Source organism: Triturus cristatus, chromosome 10 (assembly GCF_964204655.1).
Source record: "Triturus cristatus chromosome 10, aTriCri1.1, whole genome shotgun sequence".
In the NCBI taxonomy this organism is placed as follows: Eukaryota; Metazoa; Chordata; class Amphibia; order Caudata; family Salamandridae; genus Triturus; species Triturus cristatus.
Window position 1 is genome coordinate 978,063,546 of NC_140593.1, and position 18,567 is coordinate 978,082,112.

An 18,567-nucleotide genomic window follows, 5' to 3' on the forward strand; every position below is an offset into this window, starting at 1 on the left:
TTGCATTAGCTGTCTTATCAATGTTATTGTCTGGATGATTTGACACTTTCACAGGTTCCTTGAAAGAACAGGACAGGTGGCATCTTTGTCAATGGTAGACATGCTGGTGATCAGGCAGAAAATGGAGTCTTGTCCTAATCAAAATGGAGTCTGGCCTTAGGGTCTTTACATCAGACTCAACCTGATCAACCTGACAATGGTGATGATAGGGTTAATTTATTCCCACACTATGTTGATGATATTTACATGGGCTTGGAGGAGACCAGTGGGCTGGATGCCTCTCGGAACTCGGGGTTGGTGTCTCCCCTTTGATCCCCACTAGAGGACAGCTCATCATATGCTGTGGTGTTTAGATTTGCAGCCTAGGTCCTGGATTTACAGCTACATTCAGAGTCATTCAAGACAAATGTCCCTGCGGAGGTGTTGCACCAGGGACAAACCTCTTCCAAGCCCTTACTTCCATTTAATGAAGCTCAGATTTGACACCCTTTGGGGTACTAGGGTGAAGCTGTGCTCATGCCCACCTGTAAACAAGCAAGTGGCCAGGCACTATAGACTGGAGCTTGGTGACCCTGACTTTCTTACACAACACCCGGTTTCTGAGGGTTTGGTGGTTTGAACATCTGCCAGTAAAGATAACCATAATGTATTCCCTGCAACCCCACAGGACAGGGAGTCTAAATGTACTGAGGAATTCAGAAAAATAATGTTTTCATCCACCAGCTTGGTGTTGAGAATTGCTAGTGCTTTACAGCTATTAGGCCTTTATACAAAAACCCTTTGTAACATCAATAGCAAGATCTTGCTGGGAGTCCTGGTGGAATTTTATGCCTCTTCGACTCAAACCATTCAGGACTGTCAGGGTGCAGCAAGTTATGTCATTAGGGTAGGCCTGGATATGACTGACTGGTTGGGGCAGACGGTGGGCACTAGCACGATATTCTGTCACCAAATGTGGATTCGATGCACTGGCTTTTCTGGAGATGGGTAGGCGTCTCAAATGGATATGCCATTTAATGGGTCCTGCCTCTTTGGTGAATAGGTTGATTCTCCCCTCCAACGCTTTAGGGAAAGCATACCAATAGCTTATTACATGGGCCTTTCTACGCAGCAGTAACCTTTGTCTTTTTGTGCCAAGGATTGGGATCTGACAGACATCGTGCTGATCATCAGGGATGCCTCCCCACTCAGTCCCCTACCCCTTTTGCATCAGCCTTCAAACTGCTTTAGTTGGTCCTCAGTGGCACACAGCGACCCCATGGAAGGCAGAATTAGACATTTTCTCCCAGGGTGGCAGACCATGACATCCAACAGGTGGTTCCTTCAGGACCTGTGTTCGCTAACTTTAGTAAATAAGGGTGTCTGTCAAAATACAAGGGTGGATGCAGGGAAATGCCCATGCTCCACCCTTGTAATGCCTCCATGATGCAAGACAGAGATTTGCGCTGCCCTGTGTTACTTATGGGATAAAATCCCATGCAAACCTGTGCAGTTATGCAAATCTTGATTTGTGTGGCTTGGAAAATCCCAACATCGATGTTGCGCCACGGCTGTGCCACAAAAGTGGCGCAACCCCGACACAAAATCTTTGTACATCTGAGCCTTTATGTTAAAGTGCAAAATATTGACAACGAAAACATAGAAGATCACAATATCATGAGATAGGTAAGCATATCACATTTTGTATACACTACATTAACTTGAAAACATCTATTAACATTCGAAAGCAAATTACATTTAAAATATATACTTGTAAAATTAGATTTTCTATTCCTACTCAAACCTGAGCAGCCGTAGGAAAAGTGTTGAACTTTAGAGGGGTTAGATTTACTATTTCCACTAAAATATTAGCAATAGTAGAGAAAGTGTTGGCCTCTGGGACTCATATTTACTATTCCCATTCCAATGTAAGTAACCAGTGGGCAAGATGTTGAACCTTGGAGTGGTTAGATTTACTATTGCAACTTTAACTTAAGCAAAAGTAGGGTAAGTGCTGGATTTTTGAGGGTTCAGATCTACTATTCCCACTCAGCGTAAGCAAGAGTAGGGAAAACATTATACTTTGCACAACTCAGATTAAATTTTCTGCATAATAAATAATAGAACAAAAATCCATGTATATAAAATAAATAAACATAAAATATATTTCCATAAACATTAAATATTTGTAACCTAATATACATTAATGAAAAGTAAAAACATATAATTCATATATAAAATGATCCATAAAATATATTTAAAAATGATATCAATAAAATGTTTAAAATATTAGATGTATCATACTTCCTACAGTATTGCCTTAACATTTGAACAACCACAAAACAAATCAAATTAATAGAAAGAAAGTTCAAACTTCGATGAAGAAGTGAATAGCCCTGGGTTATGGGACAGTGGAGTGAAATAGGGTATCGGTCAGGTTCTGTAACTATGTGCTAAGTTGAATGATTCCATTCTCAGAGAGATAGTCCAATCTGGAATAATACACAGTCAATTCTCAGGTCTTACCTGCTTTGATACACTAAGGCAAAAGGACATCTGTATTTAAAGGAGTCGAAATAGCCTATTGTGGTGACATCCTCAAGACTATACAAGAATTCTATTTTGTATTGCAAATGGCTAACAGCAGGCCTCCCAGCGCTGCAACAGATACCATAGAACATCAGGGACTGAGAAAGTTATTACCTGAATAGCCAGGTCTTTAAGGCTTTGCTAAAGCAGAGTTCTTGCTCCAGAAGACGTAGTTCAAGAGGCAGGGAGATTAGATGCCAAAAAAGATATGGAGCTTCTACCCCAACGTGAACTGTGAATCCTGAGGACCTTCAGGAAGTAAGCAGAGGCTGAACTAAGAGGTCTCCTAGGCAAGTAAGGGGAGGCTAATGATCGAAGCAAGGAGGGGCCTCTATTTTTGATTGCCCTGTGCATGATGCAGAGAGATTTAAACTGAATCCGGAGTTCCACCGGGAGCCAGTGATGATCTCTAAGAGCCCTAGTAACTGACTGATATTTGTGTGTGTTTGTAAGAAGTTGAGCAACCGTGTTCTGCACCCTTTAAAACCTTTTGACCACATAACAGGGTGAGCCAAGGTATCGGGTGTTCCAATAATTCAGGTGTGCCAACACCAAAGCCACTCTTCTGGCTGTAAGAGGGAGGAGCTTAAGAACCTCCCTCCGTAATCTCAAAATTCCATTGCAACAAGCAGAGATTTTTTTGATTTGATGGTCCATTGTAAGATTAGGATCTAGCCACATTCCCATGCTCTTTATCGAGCCTTTGGGGACTGGCAGCTTGCTCAAATATTATGGTGAGGGGCTCTGGACATTACTACGGAAGTTATTGCCCAGCAACATAACTTCCGTTTTGTCTACAGCTGGCAATCCAGCTGGCTACTTCCTGGAGGCAAGGAGTCAAAGATAAGTGATTAGAGGTATGGCTGGGGGAGACCGACATAATCAACTGGGTGTCCTCGGCTTAATAGACTAATGATAACACGAACAATTCCACAATGTTGGCAAGGGAGCATGTACACATTAAAAAGGGTAGGACTCTGGGAGGAGCCCTGAGGCACCCCACAACTAAGGGGGAGACTGGTTGAATATTATGCCTGATCCAGAACCTGAAATTTTCGATTCTCCAAAAACAGAAGAGAAGAATTCTAGAGCTCTGCCCCCAACACCAGCCTTCAAGATTCTCTGAAGGGGGGATAGATGGGGGTTAGATGGTGTTGAAGGCAGCACTTAGATCAAGTAGTATAACTTCTGCAGCTCCTCTCTGGTCCAGGAGTCTCCTTAGTTCCTCGACCACTGCTAACATTGCTGATTCAGTACTGGGTTGTGGTCGGAAGACCATTTGAGTACGGTGAAGCATTGCCTTAGATTCCAGGAAGGCAGAGAAATTTGAATCTGAAAGAAACAGTTAGTTATAGATTCCCTACCTTAGAATTAACCCCAGGCGTCAGACTGGACCCGGAGAATTTTTTCATCAACAGTACCCCTGCTCATGCTCATCGAAAGGTGGCGTCGGTCGGCTCTGCATTCGTCGTTGGCGCCGTGGTCGCAGGGCTGACGTTGCAGCAGCTACTTAGACGCCCCCCTCGCGTGCTGATGTCCGTTCTTTCTTTTTCTGTGCCAGCCACCACAGATCCGGAGAGAGCGGTACCTCTAGTCACTTTTTGACTGACTTATTGCCGACTTTTGTTGATTTAGAGTTTTCGACTCCGGGTGCACTTCAAGGATACCCGGTTTCAAGGCTCACAGCTCCTGCAGTCGGCTGATGTCGTCCCGAAGCTTCTCGAGGCCCTGCAGTCATATCCATGCCATTCGAGGTCCTGGTCGCGTGGGAGGGCGGGGGACCGGTTGCGGAGCCACCACCACCAGTCTTCTTCAAAACCTTCGCACTCCTCGGGTAAGTCGAAGCACAAGAAGAAGTTGAAGAAGCACCGTCGCTCTTTGACTTCTCCCTGTTGGTCGGCCGATGCGACAAGGGATGCGGGTGGTGCCCCAAGGGTCGACCCCAAGTTTCCCTCCCTTCCTGGAACTCGGAGCGACCCCTGCCCAGCTTCGCACCTTTTATGAAATGATGCATGCCATCTTTGGGCAGCCTGACTCCGCCGGCGCACCTTCGGGCCCCGGGGACTTAGCTGGGGGCCCTGGGTCTGTGACGCCGGCGGCCTCGGCCTCGGCATCCAGGCCTGGACCTGGATCGGCGCTGGTCAACCTAATTACATCTCCCCCGGCACTGATTCCACCAGCACCATGTCCACAGCCGACGCCAATTGTGTCCCCAGCCGGCGTCGACCCCGGCCTCCATCCGCATGTAGACACAGAGCCAGACTGGCGTCGGCCGACGCTGGATCCGGTGCCGACAGGTACCTTTGTGCCCCTGTTCTATCCTGGCTCTTTGAGACCAGATTGTCAGCCAGAGGAGGGTGAGGAGGACTGGGAGGGGTCTGGAGACCCTTTGACTGTCCATTTAGGTTATTAACCGGACTGAAGAGAGGAACTGGGGGAAGCCAGTGGTCTGGATACCTCGCCACACCTTGGCATGTTGTCTCCTCCTGCCGTGGCTATGGAAGAGGGAGGGTCATACGCCGTGATGTTGTGTAGGGTGGCTGAGGCTCTCAACCTCGAGCTACCTACGGTGGCAGTTAGGACTAACCTCCTGACAGAGGTGCTTCAACCGGCAGCGAGCTCTTCGGAGCCCCTGCTACCGTTTAAAGAAGCCCTCACTGACATCTTTTTGGGCACCTTGTCCAGGCTCAACACAGGGGCTTCTGTGGACAGGATGATTGCCCGACACCACCGCCCGGCTCTGGGCGACCCCACCTTCCTCTCCCAGTATCCCACCCCTGGGTGATTGGTGGTCCAAGCCTCCACGTCCAAAGGTGCATTCCCTAACGCACCACCTGATAGGGAATCCAAAAAGCTGGATCATCTTGGGAAGAAGATGTTTTCTTCCTCCAGCTTTGGACTGCGGTCGGTAAACACAGCATGTCTGTTGGGTCGTTAAACCCACTCTGTGTGGGATACAGTGGTGCAAGTGCTGCCCCAGTGCCCGGAGGAGGCCCGGGCCGTACTCTCCCATGCAGTTGCCAAGTGAAGAGAAGCAGCAAAGTTTATCATTCGCTGTGGACTGGATACCGTCAACTTGCTAGGCAGGACAATTTCCATGTCGGTAGCCCTTCGACGCTATGCCTGGCTGAGGTTGACTGGTTTTTCACGGGATGTCCAATACACACTTATAGACATGCCTTTTGATGGCCGTCGCCTGTACGGAACAAGGCAACCAATGGTCTAGAGCGCTTTAAGGCCTCTCCACCACACACCCTGCGCAACCTGCTTTTCGCCCCTTTCACGGCTATGGAAGGGGTGCCCTGACACTTTCCGCCCAGAGCTACAGGCTGGCGCATGCTGATCAGCCCCTGCATGGGGGGGACGTGGGAGCCACCGCCGGGGTTCTGGGGGCCAGCGGGTGGGCCAGTCCACTAAAGCCCCCTCTGCAGCAGCCTCCAAACCCTCCTAGTCCGACCTTTCAGGGCCACCAATTGCCAGTGAGTTGCAGTATTCGCCATCACCTCCCCGACTGGTGTACCATCACGTTGGACAGGTGGGTTTTGCAAATAGTCCAAAGAGGCTACTCCCTCCCCTTCGAGACTCCCCCTCCACCCGTGCTACCTCAACACCATTGCATGTCGGAGGATGATTTGGCCCTTCTCAAACAGGAAGTTATGGCTCTCTTGGCCAAGGAAGCTATCGAACGAGTTCCTGCCCCAGAAGTAGGTCGTGGTTGCTACTCCAACTACTGTCTGGTACCCAAGAAGGACAAAGGCCTGCGTCCTATCTTGGATCTCTGGAACATCAACCGTTTCCTCCGGAAGGAGAAGTTAAGAATGTTGACGTTAGCTCAGGTCTTGTCTTCCCATCGACCCTGGAGACTTGATGGTAGCGCTGGACTTGCAGGACGCCTATTTTCACATCCCTGCCCAGCTTGCCCACAGGCATTACCTACGGCAGGCCACAAGCATTTTCAGTTTTCCGTGTTCCACTTTGGCCTTACCAGTGCCCCTCGGGTGTTCACGAAAGTGATGACGGTAGTCACAGCTCATCTGGGCAGATCAGGGGTTCCAGTCTTCCCCTATCTCAACGACTGGCTGTTGAAGGAGGGCTTTCTCCAGGCTGTCGTCTTCCACCTCCAGACTACTGTCGAACTCCTGCATTCGCTGGGGTTCTCCGTCAACGTGCCAAAGTCACATCTGTTCCCTCTCAGAAGCTCCTCTCCATCGGAGCTCTTCTGGACAAGACGCAGATTCGTGTCTGTGATCCCGAGCAGCGAGTATGGGATATTCGGGCTATGATTACGATCTTTCAGCCTCTATCCCGGGTTTCGGTCAGGATGACCCTCAGGCTACTGGGCCTGAGGGCCTCCTGCATCCTGCTGGTGGACCATGCCATATGGCAAATGCGGGCTCTGCAGTGGGACCTGAAGTTCCAGTGGGCACAACATCAGGGCAACTTGTCCGATTACATCCAGATCTCGGAGGGCACTGCACACCAATTGCAGTGGTGGCTAACGAACCAGGATTGGGTCTGCGGCAGATCCCTCTCCCTTTCCCAACCAGAGTTCACAGTGGTGACTGTTGCACCACTTCTGGGATGGGGCGGCCACATGGGGGAGGCAGAGATCAGAGGCTTCTGTTCTCAGACAGAGTCCGGGCTCCACATCAACCTTCTGGAGCTTCGGACGATTCGTCTTGCACTTAAAGCATTCCTTCCCTCTGTCCGGGGAAGAGTAGTGCAGTTGTTCATGGACAACACCACCATGTGGTACTGCAACAAACAAGGCGGAGTGGGGTCGTGGACCCTATGTCAAGAAGCCCTCCGCCTCTGGACATGGCTGGAACATCAGGGCATATCCCTGGTGGTTCAACACCTGGCAGGTTCGCTGACCGCCAGGGCGGACAAACTCAGCCGCAGGTGCATGATGGATCACAAATGGCGTCTTCACTTGGAGGTGTGCCAAGGTCTCTTTCATCAGTGGGGAGAGCCTTGGTTAGATCTATGCACCGAAGAGAACATGCAATGTCAGCAATTCTGCACGTTGGAAATTCCAAGGCGGCACTCGCTAGGCAAAGCTTTTCATCACGAGTGGAGTTGCGGTCTTCTCTCCGCCTTTCTGCCTATACCACTTCTGCCCAGAGTATTGAAGAAGATCAAGCGCGACTGGACCCAAGTCATTTTTGTGGCTCCAGATTGGGCATGAAGAGTCTGGTGATAATATAAATGTATGAAAGGCACTCAATACGATCAAGGAAAGTAATTCATATATTTTCTTAGGGGTGCTTCCGTGAAGTGGGCTGGCTGTCTGGACAGACCCTAAAATTAATGTAAGATTTTGCAAGTATGAGAATCTTGCTACGGAGCAACCTTCCCTGGGTGCTGATGCTACTAATTTTAAATCAATTGAACTCAATATACAGACAATTATGTGACTGGTGATATTCAAAAAAACAATTTATTTTAAAGAACAATTTTTTACTTCGACATAATGGTTGTTCAAAACAACATTTAATTATTGTTTAAATCACAATAGTATTTTGTTCGTTTCAATTATACATGGGTCAAAAATTAATTATGTTCATGCTCGCCCAATGCATTTCGGGCCTCTTGGCGGCCCTTCTTCAGGGGTAAATCTAAAAACGAAATGAAAATAGATGCAATCATTTTATCGTTCTGAGTGCAGACAACCGCTATAACATACCAGAAAAACTTGTTAAGTTCGACAGTACATGACGTCAATTTGTTGTACAAACGTGATACTCATTATTTGAAAGTCTAACATAGCCAGAACGTAATCATTCTAAAAGAAAAAACCTTACGGAACCCAGTCACCCAAAGTGATGAAATAATACACATGAACACGTGTATAGGGAAAACCCCACAAGCTGAGCATACCTGATAGCCATGTGTTTAAAACGCTCTGTAAAACAAGAAACATTCCAATCTTTAGCCAAAAAGGACCATATAACCTCTAGACAATCAAGACTCAAAATATAAAAATCACCCTTAGACTAACCTTAATTCCTGAACTACTCTTCGGAAATAAATACCCCCGAACGGTACTTCAATAAGAGTAGGGATTACTGAAAGAAAAATCATGTGGGCAAATTACCATCCGCATAGTAGAACACACTACCGCTGAAACTGCTCCTGTTAACAAAGAGAGCATCCGCTCACCTTTTCAGAAACTCTTCAAAGTAGACGATGCCAAACCAAACTGGACTCGTACTCCTCTACCGATGTGGAGAACCATATCCGCGTCTACCACATATGGAACGAATGCCGCTAGCAGCGAAAACGGACTAAACCTGAATGCTTCTCATACCTATTCGCCCACCATTTTGGAATGGGATACCATACTTCACGCAACATATTGAGTACACGTTCAGTGTTAAATAATTTGCGTTAACAATGCACCCGCATTTCTCGCGAACAAAATTGGAAACCACACATCCTGTGACCAAAAACCACTTAGAGTGAACACTCCATATCAAAATGAAAACCGAATGTGAAAAACAGCTACTATATGTGAAATTCAAAGACAAAGTGAAGAATAGGACAGTAAAATAAAATAAAAAGAAACGTTCTGAAAATCCAAGCAGACCTGGATTATACATGCTACCGAAGATCCATAAAGACCTTTTGGATCCACCTTTTAGACCTATTGTCACAGGGTGTGGAACCATTTTTGAACCCATAGGTCAATATATTGACCATTTTTTGCAACCTTTTGTCCAGGAATGGACATCCTACATAAAAGACACTACTCATTTTTTGCAGAAACTACAGAATGTAAAGATAACTAATAACATTGTACTGTGCACATTGGACGTAAAATCCTTATACACCTCCATCCCCCACATTGGAGGGATGCAAGCAGTAGAATGGGCTTTACTGAGACAAACCACCTTGAAGACAGATAAAGTCTTTTAGTTGGAAATGTTACACTTTTGTTTGCACCATAGTTATTTCGAGTGGAATAATCAGTATTATCTACAACTCAAAGGTACATCTATGGGTTTTGCAGGGGCACCTGCATATGCTAATACTTATATGGCCTACTTTGAAGATCAATACATTTACAGTGACACCGAATGGATAGATAATCTTTTGTTGTATGTAAGATACATAGACGATATTTTCATCATGTGGAAAAACAATACTGAAACATTGGAGACAAAGATATCTCAACTGAATGAAAAGGATGAACACATTCAATTTACAAGCAGCATTAACGAGTACTCACTTCCATTCTTGGATGTCTTGGTAAAGATAACTGATGGTACTATCTACACCAAAATTTTTTACAAACCCACAGATAAAAATAATGCGTTATTATATTCGAGTTTCCATCCACAGAATTTGATGCACAATCTTCCATATTCACAATTTTTGAGAGCTAAAAGGATCTGCTCTACAGAACAAACGTTCCAAAGTAATATTGACTGTATGAAGAAAAGGTATTTATCCAAGGGTTACCCGGAAAACATTCTAGGAGAAGCCATCACCAAAACTGAACAAAGAACCAGGGAAAATCTACTGCAAACCAAACCTAAGGAACAATTAATTCGACAGGTCTTCGTGTCTACATATTCCACAGTCTCTAGGCAAATTAAAAAGATCCTGATGAATCGCTGGGATGTGCTACAAAACGAGGAAGATTTTAAAGATCTTTTTCTTGAAAAACCTTTATTTGCCTATAGAAGGTCGAGAAACATCAAAGAAATTCTTTCGATGCCATTTAATACTGATGGAATGGAATACAAAGGTACACAACGTTGTTTAAATTGTGTACAATGCAATAACGTCATCATTGGAAATGAAGTACATCATCCCTTCACAGGGGAAACTATTAAATTACGTCACAATTCTACTTGCGACTCTATGAACCTGATCTACGCCATAAAATGTCCATGTGGACTGTTATATATAGGTAAAACCGAGAGAAAAATTAAGACAAGAATTTCTGAGCACAAAAGCACTATTTGAAATGCAAATCCTAAAAGCAGTCTAGCAGTTCATTGGAACACGTGTAAACACTCTATATCACAACTCAAATTCCAAGTGATAGAGAAAATGGTCCCGACCCCTGGTAAGAACCTTACGAAAACACTTTTACAAAGGGAGGTTTTCTGGATAAAGAGGCTAAATACACAAGACCCCCATGGGATCAATGAGAAAGTGGATTTAGGATGTTTCCTCTAATCAGATGTATTGTACATTATTGGAGACATGTCGACTGATTTTTTATAACTATGTTTACAATTTCATCTGTAGTCAGAACGTTTCTTTTTATTTTCTTTTACTGTCCTATTCTTCACTTTGTCTTTGAATTTCACATATAGTAGCTGTTTTTCACATTCGGTTCTCATTTTGATATGGAGTGTTCACTCTAAGTGGTTTTTGGTCATAGGATGTGTGGTTTCCAATTTTGTTCGAGAGAAAGGCGGGTGCATTGTTAACGCTAATTATTTAACACTGAACGTGTACTCAGCGTGTTGCGTGAAGTATGGTATCCCATTCCAAAATGGTGGGCGAATAGATATGAGAAGCATTCAGGTTTAGTCCGTTTTCGCTGCTAGTGGCATTCGTTCCATATATGGTAGACGCGGATATGGTTCTCCACATCGGTAGAGGAGTACGAGTCCAGTTTGGTTTGGCATCGTCTACTTTGAAGAGTTTCTGAAAAGGTGAGCGGATGCTCTCTTTGTTAACAGGAGCAGTTTCAGCGGTAGTGTGTTCTACTATGCGGATGGTAATTTGCCCACATGATTTTTCTTTCAGTAATCCCTACTCTTATTGAAGTACCGTTCGGGGGTATTTATTTCCGAAGAGTAGTTCAGGAATTAAGGTTAGTCTAAGGGTGATTTTTATATTTTGAGTCTTGATTGTCTAGAGGTTATATGGTCCTTTTTGGCTAAAGATTGGAATGTTTCTTGTTTTACAGAGCGTTTTAAACACATGGCTATCAGGTATGCTCAGCTTGTGGGGTTTTCCCTATACACGTGTTCATGTGTATTATTTCATCACTTTGGGTGACTGGGTTCCGTAAGGTTTTTTCTTTTAGAATGATTACGTTCTGGCTATGTTAGACTTTCAAATAATGAGTATCACGTTTGTACAACAAATTGACGTCATGTACTGTCGAACTTAACAAGTTTTTCTGGTATGTTATAGCTGTTGTCTGCACTCAGAACGATAAAATGATTGCATCTATTTTCATTTCGTTTTTAGATTTACCCCTGAAGAAGGGCCGCCAAGAGGCCCGAAATGCATTGGGCGAGCATGAATATAATTAATTTTTAACCCATGTATAATTGAAACGAACAAAATACTATTGTGATTTAAACAATAATTAAATGTTGTTTTGAACAACCATTATGTCGAAGTAAAAAATTGTTCTTTAGAATAAATTGTTTTGTTGAATATCACCAGTCACATAATTGTCTGTATATTGAGTTCAATTGATTTAAAATTAGTAGCATCAGCACCCAGGGAAGGTTGCTCCGTAGCAACATTCTCATACTTGCAAAATCTTACATGAAGAGTCTGGTATCCCGAGGTGCTACACATGGCCATCGATCCTCCAATCAGACTGCCTCTTCTGGAGGATCTTTAGTCGCAGCAGCAGGGGACGGTCTTTCACCCGAAGCTGTTCAGCCTCCACCTCCTTGAGTGGAGATTGAGCGGCAGCAGTTGACGTCATTTGACCTGCCTCCCAAAGTCTGTGATGTTATCTTGGCAACCATGCGTCCCTCCACTAAGACGTATATGCCTGTAGATGGAACAAATTTGTGGCATGGTGCACAGCAAAGGCTGTGGATCCCCTTTCTGCCCTTATTTCCGAGGTTCTCTTGTTCCTTCTTTTTTTTGGCCGAACAGGGCTCTGCTCTGTGCACTATTAAGGGCTACCTCTCGGCCATTTCAGCCTTTCTTAGGCTTCCTAATCAGCCTTCTCTTTCTAAGTTCCCTGTTGTAAATCGCTTCCTCAAGAGCATTACTCATCTTTTTCCTCCTATTTCCTTCGTAAGGCCTCAGTGGGACTTGAACTTGGTTCTGACTTACCTAATATGCGTCACCTTTGAGCCACTTCATTACTGCCCTCTCAGACTTCTTACCTTAAAGACTGCTTTTCTGGTTGCCATCACCTCTGCTCGCAGGGTGAGTGAACTCCAGGGTATTTCTTCAAAACCGCCTTTCCTGGCTGTTTATCGGACAAGATTCTACTAAGAACCAGACCTTCCTTTCTTCCCAAGGTGGTTACTTCTTTCCACATTGGCCAAACCATCACTTTGCTCACCTTCTTTCCTCCTCGGAATCCTTCAAAAGAAGAGGAGAGGCTCCACCGTCTGGATCCAAAACGGGCGATTTCCTTTTATTTGGATCGCACCAAACAATTTCACCAAACAGACCAGCTCTTTGTGGACTACGTGGGCGCCAAGAAAGTTCAGGCCATTCATAAACGGACCATCTCTAGGTGGGTCGTTTTGTGCATTAAGGCTTGCAATTCCTTGGCAACCAGGGTGACGGCAGCTACTACTGATTTGGGACGAGGAGTCCCCTCAATGACATCTGTCAGGCAGCTAAGTGGGCATCTCTGCACACATTCACTAAACACTACTGCCTGGACAGCCATGTCCAGAGAAACTGCTTTTTTGGCCATTCTGTTCTCCAGGACTTTCTGGTGTGAACTTAGTTTGCAGACCCACCTCGGGGTTGGTATTTCCTGGGTATCTATTCTAAGGTAAGGAATCTATAACTAACTGTTTTATTCAGATGAACAAGTTACTTACCTTCAGTAACAATATATCTGTAAGAAACATAGGTTAGTTATAGATTCCTTACGGCCCCACTCATCCTTCCCGTTTTGCAAATTGACATCTAGGGTTAAGGATTTCCTTTTAGGGCCCTAGTTTTGTGCACCAGTGATCAGTGTTTTGCATGGCTCTGCACTTCTGGCATGGAAAGTCGTGTACAGAACTGACATCAGCGTGCGAGGGCGGCGTCTAAGTAACTGCTGTGATGTCATCCAGGCGACCACGACGCCAATGACGAACATGGAGACGACCGATGCCACCTTTCGACGCGCAGGGGTACTGCTGACGAAAAAATTCTCCGGATCCAGTCTGACGCCTGGGGGGAATTCTAAGGTAAGGAATTTATAACAAACCTGTGTTTCTTACAGATATATCGTTACCGAAGTTAAGTAACTTGTTCAGTAACATGTTTTTCCAGGAATTTTACAACTCCAAGTAACAGAGATATAGGCCTATAATTACTTAAACAGAGGGGGTCAAGGTTAGGCTTTTTTAAAAGTGGCTTAACTATTGCGTGCTTCCATTGGTGCGGAACCTGCCCGCAGGAGAGGGAGATGTTTAATAACTCTGTGAGCACCGGAGCAATACAATCAGATCCTTGGCAAAGAAGATTGAGAGGGGCCGGATCCAGTGGTGAACCCGGTTTTATCAACCACTTATAAGAGTCTTTCACACGACTCTCAGTGAGATAAGAAAGATTGAGAAGAATGAGAAAGATTTTGCACAAATAGGCTCCTTAAGCCCTAAACTGCAACAGTCTCCGATCATAGCTAAATTTAACCCTAATTCTGTGTAACACACATTGCTGTTTTCACCAAACAGTACATGAAATGCATCTAATAGGATCATATGGCAGTCGGAGACATGAAGAGAGATTGAATCACTGCCCCAGCACGTAAAGCAAGAAGATTTGACAGTTCGGCTTTATCACTTGCACTATTAGTTACCTATAAAATACCTAAAGAAAAAGAACAATGATGTAAGATGTTCCTCTAGAGATCGTGTGGAAGGGGTTTTCACTCTGAGTAAGGATGGAGCCGACCCAACAAATATTCCTAAAATTAGCAGAGAACTTTAGGGCCTTGACTTAGGGCGACCAATTAGTCTCACTGCTTAAAAACAGGATGAAAGGAAGGACATACTGGGCAACGGTGACAATAATGCTTAATGGAGTCTTGTGGAAAATAAGGATATCATCAACCTAAAATTGATTTCATATCCAGGGACCTAATCCGGGTAGTCTTTGTTAGAAGGGGAAGAAGGTTCAAACAGTAGAATGTACATTAGGTATATCCTTGAGAAATTAGGTGGTTATTATGAAACTTAGGGGGATATTCACAAGAACTTGTGATAACTACCGCAAGAGTAGCGTAACACAACTTTCAATATCACAGCCCATCGCAGGAAAATAACCCAGTGTCAACGTGGAATTCACAACAAGGCGGTAACATGCGATAGTCCGCCGACACCGCGGACAATGTCCGCGATACAACCACCACGATGGAGATAAAAACACAAACCTCAACAGCAAAAAGCACGCGATGGGCCAAAGCGCGATGAGGAAATCTCTAAATTGCGATTACTTAAATGCAATGCATGAAAGTAAAAATATTAGCGATTTCGCTAATAGGGGGAGCAAATTACCATGAAGTTGAACTTCATGGTAATTTGCAAAAACATTGAAAAATGCACTAAAGTGCATTTTTCAAAGCTCCATTTTACACACACACATGCCCTTGGGGCATGTGTGTGTGCAAGATGTACTCATATGCAGATTTCAGGGGTGCAACAGGGTGTCCTTTTGACACCCTGGCACCCTTGAAATTGCATGAGCAATTTGCGATTCTCTAATTGAGAATCGCAAATTGAGAATGTCTTCCCATTCATTCCTGTGGGCCTCTAGGCCCATAGGAATGAATGGGGAGGTATTCCTTAATTGCGACTCGCAATTTGCGAGTCGCAATTAAGGAATGTTTAGAAATCGCTATTTTGTAAGCAATTTCTACATGCATAGCCTTTTGCTATTCCTTATTAGCGAATCCTTATTTTTCGCTAATAAGGAATCGCAAATGGCATTTTTGATGCATGTGCCAGATTGTGAATGCATTTAGGGAATCACAATTTGCGATTCCCTCATGCCGATGCATGGAGCCTTTCCTAAATGCGAACTGTGCATTTAGGAAACGCTAATTACGCTAATTACCATCAACTTCAAGTTGATAGTAATATGTGCATGCTTTGAAAAATGCACAAAAATGAATTTTTCAAAGTGCCTTATACATGCCCAAGGACATGTGTGTGCTTTACATGTGCACACTTGCCTTTTTTTGTGGGGTGCTTCAGGGGGGCCTTAGATTTGCATTTGCTATTTGCGATTACCAGTTGGTAATTGCAATTAGAAAATTCAATGCCTTTCAGGCCTGCAGGCCCATAGAAATGAATGGAGTCACATTAGCTAATAGCGACTCGCAATTTACGAGTTGCTATTAGCTAATGTTGAGGAATCGTACATTTCTTGGCGATTCCTACATGCATAGGCATTTGCGATTACCAAATAGCGACTCCTTAATAATCGCTATTTGGTCATCGCAAATTGTACCTTTGATGCATGTGCCCCTTAGTCACAGTGCCTGTATAATCACCATCCGTTCCCACTGGCCCTGGGCACACGCACCACTTCCACTGCGTGGCATGAAACAGGACTTCCTGTCAGGAAGCAGCAATGTGATGGGCAGGTGAGGTGGAGGGAGAAGGAAACCATAAAGTGGGAAACACATTTTCCCGAGCAACTGGTGGATTTCATAAAGAATACATAAAAGTGTTTTAAGCGGGGAACTACCTTGACTAGTGTCGAGAAGGCGGTGGTCCCTGCCCTACAGATATGGACTATTAGGAGCGAGCTTAAGAACCAGATTAATGGTATTTAATGAAACCATTATTAATGCAGATCGTGTTTTCGTTTTGAAACGTGAAGCTTTCCCTGGCAGCTGCACTGAGTGATGGACTTTCATCTCGTGCCCGCACTTGATTCCACTGGCTTGCAAGGCCTCGCTTATCTGCGGTGATGCAACTGGCTACTCGGGCAAAACAATATTGCTAGAATTCCACTTGTTTCCCGATTTTTAACCTTGTCTGGCACGTTACAAACTTCGGAGACGGGAATGATTTATTCCAGGCGTTAGAACACCGCGTCCCATTACAAGCTCGTTTGTTATTTCAGGAAACTCGAAGAAAAAGGGACTCGAGGATATTGTAAGGATACATGCTCAGCCCTTAATGACTTCCGACGTGATTTGACGTGGTGGGCAAGTAAAAATGCATTCAGGAATTTTTACAGTTTGCCAAACAAAATTAAGACCTACTAAAAGGGCGTGTGGCTTATACACTGCTTTGAGGTACAACTATGTAAACTACAGTTGCCTTTCACAGCAGGGTTGCTGTAAAAAGACTTCCTTTACAGTACATTATGATTTTTATGTATTTGTTTTTATTGGCTTGGTGATGTCGAGTCCGACTGTGAATTCCCAGCCCGAAACAAAGAAACAGCTTCCTCAGGATTACGCAGAAGGACTCTCACATCGACACCATAGAGGGGCACGCACCTTTGATGATTCGTTCATGCCAAAGCAAGGCACCGATTGCATTTTGTGGTACATGTATTTTCTACCTTTCCCCCCTTTTTTAATATTTAATGTTCTACTTTAATAATTTATTATTTACTATTTTAATATTTAGGGGCAGATTTACAAGAAAGTGAAGCATCTGTAAAGATGCGTCAGTTTCCCTACGCCACCCTGAGAAACCCTTGTGCCACCATGGGTGCGCCATATTTACAACATGACGCACCATGGCGCAAGGACTGACAGATGCCTAAAAAATTCTGAGGCATCTGTTGGCGCAAAAGTCACGCATTGCTGGAGTCATGTTGCAAGCACGACACAAATCCAGCATTGCAGGGCACGGCCGATCATTATTGTGCTGCGACACTCCTTACACCTGCTCCAAGCAGGCGTAAGGTTTTGACCCAGTGGCATCCTAGAGGTGGCACAGCGACATCTTGTAGCTGTCACTGCGTCACGTCTACTGGGCTTTTTTGCGTTGGAATGCCCACCCTGAATACATTATACCTGACGCAGGTCTAATGTGACGCAGGGCTTTACAACGTGATGCATCTCCCTAGATGCACCTCGTTGTAAATGGCCCGCATTTTTACTCCGCCGCTGCGTCACAAAAAATGACGCAAGTGACTTGTAAATCAGCCCCGCAAATTTGCACTTGCAGACATCATGCCATGGCTGTGTAGTGATCATCCAATCAGCATTCTAGTGTTGCACCCTGCTGTACCACACACTGAACACCCACCCACCACAGGCGTCACCAGTCAGGTGACCCTGATAATAAAAGAGGCCGAGCGCACATGCTCTGGGCCAGTTATCCACCCATACTATCTGTGTCTGCGTGGTCCTTATACGAGTATGTGGGCCTAGCGCCCGCCAACTCTACAGGCTGGAGAAGATTTATTTCTGCGCCAGAGTTGGTAGGATTGTAGCATGGATTCCACCTCTCCATAACTTTTAATGGAAAAAAAGTGTGTGCCTTCTTGTTTACGCTAGAAACCATCATTTTTTTTAAAGTTATTTTTTATAGATTTTTCAACATGATTAGTTACAACTTGTCATCAACAGTGTCCTGGAATAAAGAATAGGTAACAGCACGAGACAGTCCATACATTTCAGATGTGTGCAGTCAGTACTAATCCTTATTATATTTTATACAGTTATGTGTATTCCTCTGTAAGACTGCCAGATTTCTCACATTTGTGTCCATTTTCTGGGTCAATCTCTGTCTTCGTACACCTGCTTCACAGTCCACATGCACCAATCTATGATCTCCTTCCATGTTCGCAGATCTGGTGGCTCACTTGCTCTTCAGTGTATTGCGATGTTACACCTTGCAACTATCAGGCCGAGAGCCAACCACAGATTTGTGTACTTGTGTAAACCCTGTCTTCCCCCATATATTTAGTAAAAACAGTTACCTGTAACATGCACTCCCTCATCTTTCTGCTAGTACCACTGTATTTCAGGACAGAACCAGAAGATGTGGAAGGACCACCACATGAGCGCAGTCTCTGATACACTTATCCTTATCTGTTCTGCCGCTCTTTTTTTTTGCACCACTCTGGAGTGAGAAACCG